The following is a 6,016-nucleotide window of genomic DNA, read 5'->3' on the forward strand; positions in this document are numbered from 1 at the left end:
GGCTTTCAGTATATTATTCTTATGCTGAATTTCTGGGTTCTCGACTATTATATGTCTCTGTGTGCTTTTAATTGGTTTGAGGTTACTTGGTGTTCTGTATGCTTTGGTTACCTGAATGTTAGATTGTTTCCTTATATTTGGGAAGTTTTCTGTTATTTCTTCTAAAGATATGGAATATTTCACGAATTTGTGTGTCATACTTGCGCAGGGGCCATGCTAATCTTCTCTGTATCGTTCCAATTTTAGTATATGTGCTGCCTAAGTGAGCATGGTTTTTGTTTTTACTTGGAGTTTTTGTGAGGAACTCTGTATAGGGCATGTTTTCATGGTCTAGAACTTTCTATGTCTCCCTCAGTATTTTTCTATATGCACATTTATGCTTTTCATCAAATCTAAAAAAATTTCGTATTTATTGAAGAGTTTTTTTTATCCTGTTCATTTATCATGCCTAAATTTGTATGGTGAATGTGATCTCATAGCTGTCTGTGGATGTTTATTTCCTTCACCATTTTCATCTACTATTCTCCTATTCAGATTTAATAATGCCATGTTATTTTTTTTACGTTTCCTATTTCTTCTTAAAATTGAATCTTTCACTTCAATCTTGATATTTCAATTATAGAAGTTCTATTATTTTAATTTAATTTCTAAACTGGTTGATGTTCCTTATTTTAGTAAGTATTACTCTCTTACTTTCTTTTATTTAGCCAAAATTTTTAATCATTCAGTATATTTATAACACGTTCTTAGAGATACATTTGGAGGATATTCAATATCTGGGCATCTTCAAAAGCAATTTCCTTTTTTTGCTTTTTCTTGTGCATAAGCCATGCTTTGCTGTTTATTTGCATGGTCTAAAATTGCTTTTTAAACTTAATATTTTATGTAATTTAATAAGGCAAGCATTGGAAATCAGAAGCTTTCTTCATACTCAGATTTTTTCAGAATTACAGTTTTTCTTGTTTGTGACGTTCCTCATTTAATTCTATAAAACCTGCATTCATTGTGATGAGTGAACTCTAAAATTTTCTATTAGTTCAGTGGAAGCTTTGCTTGACAAAAAAACCTCCACTGTTGTTTGTTTTGGACCAATATTTTGTGGGGAATACTGTATAGAGCATGTTTTCATGCTGTAGAACTTGCAATGTCTCCCTCAGTTCCTACTTGGGACAGAAATGAGATTAGAGTTATCTCAGTAGTATTCTGTGTATGATATCTAGATTTCTAATGATACACTATACTTTCAAATGTCTCACTATGCATTCATTTCTCATGTTTCTTTTTAACATTTTAAATTAGCATCATTTTGGTTCTGTTGGTGCTTTGACCAATTGTTATTGCACTATTGAACAATTCTTGATTTTTTTTAGGCACAGGGATTTTATCCCTCTGCATAAGTTAATCAATCAAACAAAAAAACAAACAATGAAATGTTAGATAAAATACTGTAGAAGTAAATTTTTTGGGATGAGTCTTTGATTAGCACAAAAATCCACTCTTCTTTCTCAATTATCTGAGCATCCACTTTGGTGCTAGCTTCTCAGTGCTATGCTAATAACAATACTTATTTTCAAAATAAATTTAACAATTCAAAGTTATATATGAAAAACAGGGATGCTAAATACCCAAACTCTGTTATTATTGAAGCTTATCTTTTAAAAAATTATTATTGAGTTTTCCTAAAATCTGTTTAATTTGAAAATACTTGAAAAAGTTTGATTTTGATAGAAAATTTTTGCCTTTTTAATTATATTTTTATTTTTAAATTTTTATTCATTTTGATGAGAAAAATGATAAAATAGCAATGAAACCATTTTAAAACAGGTTAGTAGTATGTTAACAGTAATTAACACATTGCATATTGTTGTCTTCATAGTAGTTATTCAGAGGACAAGGTGCAGGCATGATATCTTGTCTAAACAATATTAGTACAAACTTTTATTCTCAGTGAAGTAGGAGAAAGTAGCTGTATATCTATTCTAACTCTATTGTGTATACAAACATATAATTTTTTTTAACAATCTTGGATTTCTTGTGAAGAGTTCTGGTGATTGTAAATCTATTTTTTGAAAATCTTATTTTGTAGATATTATTTTGTTATTTAAAGGTCATTGTCAAATTCCCACTAAATTTATTCTAAATTTCCAGGTTTAAGTAGGTAATTTTGCAGTTAGTTTTATTTTCCTTTTTCATATGTATGTTAAAGATATGTCTCAATACTACATAGGAAGACTTAGAGGTAATGCCACACAAATTGAAAAAAAATCACTTTTATTTTTATTTATTTTTTATTTTTGGTGGTACCAGGGATCACACTCAGGACCTTGTACTTGCCAGGCAAGCAATTATTCTACTGAGCTATCTCTCCAGTCCCATTGTTTTGTTTGCTTTTTATTTTAGAAAATGTAAGAATATTTATATATGAAATAGCATAACATAGAAATATAAAAAAGAAAACTTTTGAGATGATAAAAAAATTACTGGACATTCAATAAGAGTAGGAGATCTTTTTCAGCTACCCTACTTAATGTCTGCTCATATATATATAGCATCCTGCTGAACTCTAGCTAATCAACTTGGTTTGTAAATCCATTTCTAGTACATAACTTTTAACCCATTTTATAATCCTTAGTGAATAAATCTGGAAGTTAAAATGTCACAAGTGAACCTGGGTTTTAATCTTGTCATGTTAATGCTCTCAACTGCATCTTGTTATTTCATTTGCACTCTATCATCCACAACATGGATTACATTTGATTTTTCTATGATTTTTTTTCAAAAAATCTTTATTGAGGTATAGTTTATATGATTTAAATGTTCATTTATCATTTCTATGCAGTTTGGAAAGTATAGTTGTACTTCAAATTCTTTAATTCTGCTTATAAGTACCCAGCTTTAAAAACCACAGTGAGTCTATGACGTTAATCACCAGTGGAAAAGTGCAACAGTACTTACTCATCCTTTCTCTTGAGGTTAAAAAATTAATGTATTTATTGTTTTTCTCCTTGTCCCACCTCCAGTTTCTATTTTTAAAAATAATTCAGGATTTTCTACCCACTTTATAAATACTAATAGTATTTATCTTCTCTCTTAAGAATTATTTATTACAATTACAATGTAATTGGTAAACTAATTTTCAGCAGTTAAGAATTAAATTGCACAACTGATTTCACTGTTTATAATGATTCCTTTTACACCATGAATTTCATTTTCTTTCTTGCTTTTGTTTTATTTTTATTCCTGTCAGAATACCTACAAGTGGAATTATAGTATTGTGTATGAGTGACATTGTCTAAGTCCCCCAAATCTGAGAATGTCTTCCTCATTCCTTCAGATATTTATGGTTTAGAAGTTTCAGTTATAAATGTCTCTCCTAAAATTTTGTTTTTCTCTTCATCTTTTGGAGTTGTCCAAGACTAAGTTGACTCTTTCTTTGTAGGAATAATTTGTATCCTTACTGAATGTTTGCCAAAATTTTTCTTGACCCATGAAATTAAAAATATCATATTAGATAAGCATAGATTACAGCTACTTTCATTAATTTTTACTAAAACATGACAAACTTTTCTAATCTTTAGGTACAGGTCTTTCTCTCCTGCGAAGATTTTATTTTAACCTATTAATATTTAAGACTATTGTTTATCTACTGTTTACTCTTTTTATTTTTAATTATTTATTTATTTATTTTTTGTAGCACAATTTAAATAATTAACACATTCAATACATTCTTCCTAGTGGTTAATTGCTGTACAAGAGGTGGACATGTTATCCTATTTACAAACACTATTAGAACAAATCCCTCTATTCATTAAGAGAATGTAACTATATATCTGTCCTAACCATTTTGAATACACAGACACAAAATGAACATTCATCTGTATCCCCTTTTTTTGTTTAGTTCCGTCATTTGAATATGATAAGTGTGTAAACTCAGCAAAATATTCTAAAAGAGTCCAGTAGCCCATAATAGCATTGGGTCTTCTGTTTAACTGGCAATGTCAGAAATTATTGACCTGAGTCCCCCACAGCTCAACATAACAGCATGGCTTTCCTTCCTATATTTCTTCTTCATACTTTTCTACTGGATGGTTAAGACCAAGGTAAAGCAAGACCTATGCAACAAGAGTTGTAGCTTTTGGGTCTGATAAGGTCAATGAAATCCCTTCAGGATTTATCCTGAGATCCCGTGCATCAGATTGTAGATCCTTTGTCCCATTGTTTTATTTTTTTGAAAGTTTTCATTCATCTATAAAGGTTGCATTATAATATATTTCAGTGCATTAATGACCGTCACTTGTTATTTGACTATTGTTGAAATCACTTAACAGATATTTTTATAACAATTTAAACCTCCTTTTTTGTGAAGACAGTATTTGAAAAAGTTGTATCAGCCCATCATAAAATGTAGAATTCTTGGCAGACTCAAGAAAAAAGTTCTACTCTGAAGGACCATTTTGAATATCTGGAATTTTATAATTAAGCCTCTGCTCATCCACTTGTTCGGGGCCATGCATATTGCTGATCAGCTAGGGCAGATAGCTCTATCTTAGAATTGATAAGGTGAAAAACAGTCACATATAACAATATTTGTTTTTTAAGGAGAAATTTAAAAGTTATATGGAACTATTTCACTGCAATAATACATCAGGATATGCATATGCAAATACATACACAAAGGATTTGCATGATAATTGTTTTTGATAGTCTGCAAAAATAAATATTCTGAAAGATAAGTCAATTTCAAAATGAAACTTCAGAATTATTTTTTAGAAGAATAAGACCAATCTTAGAGTTGATAGTTTAAATAGAAAATATAAAACCCCATGCCTAGTATTAAAAAATAGAAGTTAAGTTATCTGTAAAAGCTACAACAATATCAAATGAAATAAAGAAAAATAAGAATAGCCTTAATTTGTATAGCCAGAAATTTTGGGTTAATGTATTAAACCTAGAAGGTACATTATATTTTTACTCTAAATGCATAGAATTTGGTTATGTTATTCTCAATTTACAAAATCTCGTGGTTAGCAATAAGTTTTCATTGTTGATCTGTGTTTTTACTTTGAATATATGGATTCCTTACTTTTAAATTTTCTACCATTACAGGAAATTTAAGCAAGGTGTGGTGGCTCAGTTTTCTCCCAACAAAGTGATTCAGGTAAAGTAATCATGTAAAACTGACCTTTAAAAGGTAATACTCCAGTGATTGCCAAAAGGCCAGCTCAGTGTTTTAGTGCTTGCAACACTTTCACATGCAATACTCAGGAGCTGACATTTATAAAACTGCTGGTGCACTGTGATGGCATCCTGGTATCTGAGGTGTTATATGAATCTATCTTTATCACAACAATAGATATCGATGTATGTTTGCTAGGAGTAATGCAGGGATTTTCTGAGTAAATAGGATTTCTAAAATTACTTGTTGGAAATACGGAAATTAATACTCATTTTTTATAAAGTTTCCATTCAAGTAATTAAATAGGAAAATCCCATATAAAACTGTTAAAAGGAAAGGTAAAACACCTCATAATAATTGATATATTTTTATATCATATTTTACCGTCCATATATATAACATTAATGAAAATTTATCAAAATTTTACCCATAAATGGCAAATGAGAAATCTCTCTTTGCTGTAGATGAAATAAACACGAAATCTAACTATGGTTTTTTTTCAAGCATACGGACTTCACTTAGAAAAAAATATTTGCAATATGTTTCCATATTTTGGAGCAATTTAGGTGAGAAATTAAATAAAAATAAGCTTTAAATATAACATATGAAGCAAATAAGGGAGTACCCAACTTTATAAAAACATATTTTAAAAGACATTAAAAGTCAAATATCCAATAAACAGACTTAATGATGGACCTTAATACCCTACTGTCTCAAAGATATAGAACAACTGGACAAAAAATTTAGCCAAGAGGTAACAGAACTGAAACAATCCTTTGAAGAAATATTTAGTATGTGTTTACAGAGTGCTCCACTCAACAACATCTGAATACACATTCT

The 6,016-nt window shown here is 29.6% G+C and overlaps 1 non-coding gene across 1 annotated transcript; it reads right to left on the reverse strand.

Annotated features, from left to right (window-relative positions):
- Positions 1-163: 163 nt before the first annotated feature.
- On the reverse strand, positions 164-270 carry LOC111814113. Its single transcript, XR_002819183.1, has one exon. It is a non-coding gene; the product is annotated as a U6 spliceosomal RNA (small nuclear RNA).
- Between the last annotated feature and the right edge of the window lie 5,746 nt (positions 271-6,016).

This window comes from Octodon degus, unplaced genomic scaffold, assembly GCF_000260255.1.
Source record: "Octodon degus isolate 3935 unplaced genomic scaffold, OctDeg1.0 scaffold00270, whole genome shotgun sequence".
NCBI lineage: Eukaryota > Metazoa > Chordata > Mammalia > Rodentia > Octodontidae > Octodon > Octodon degus.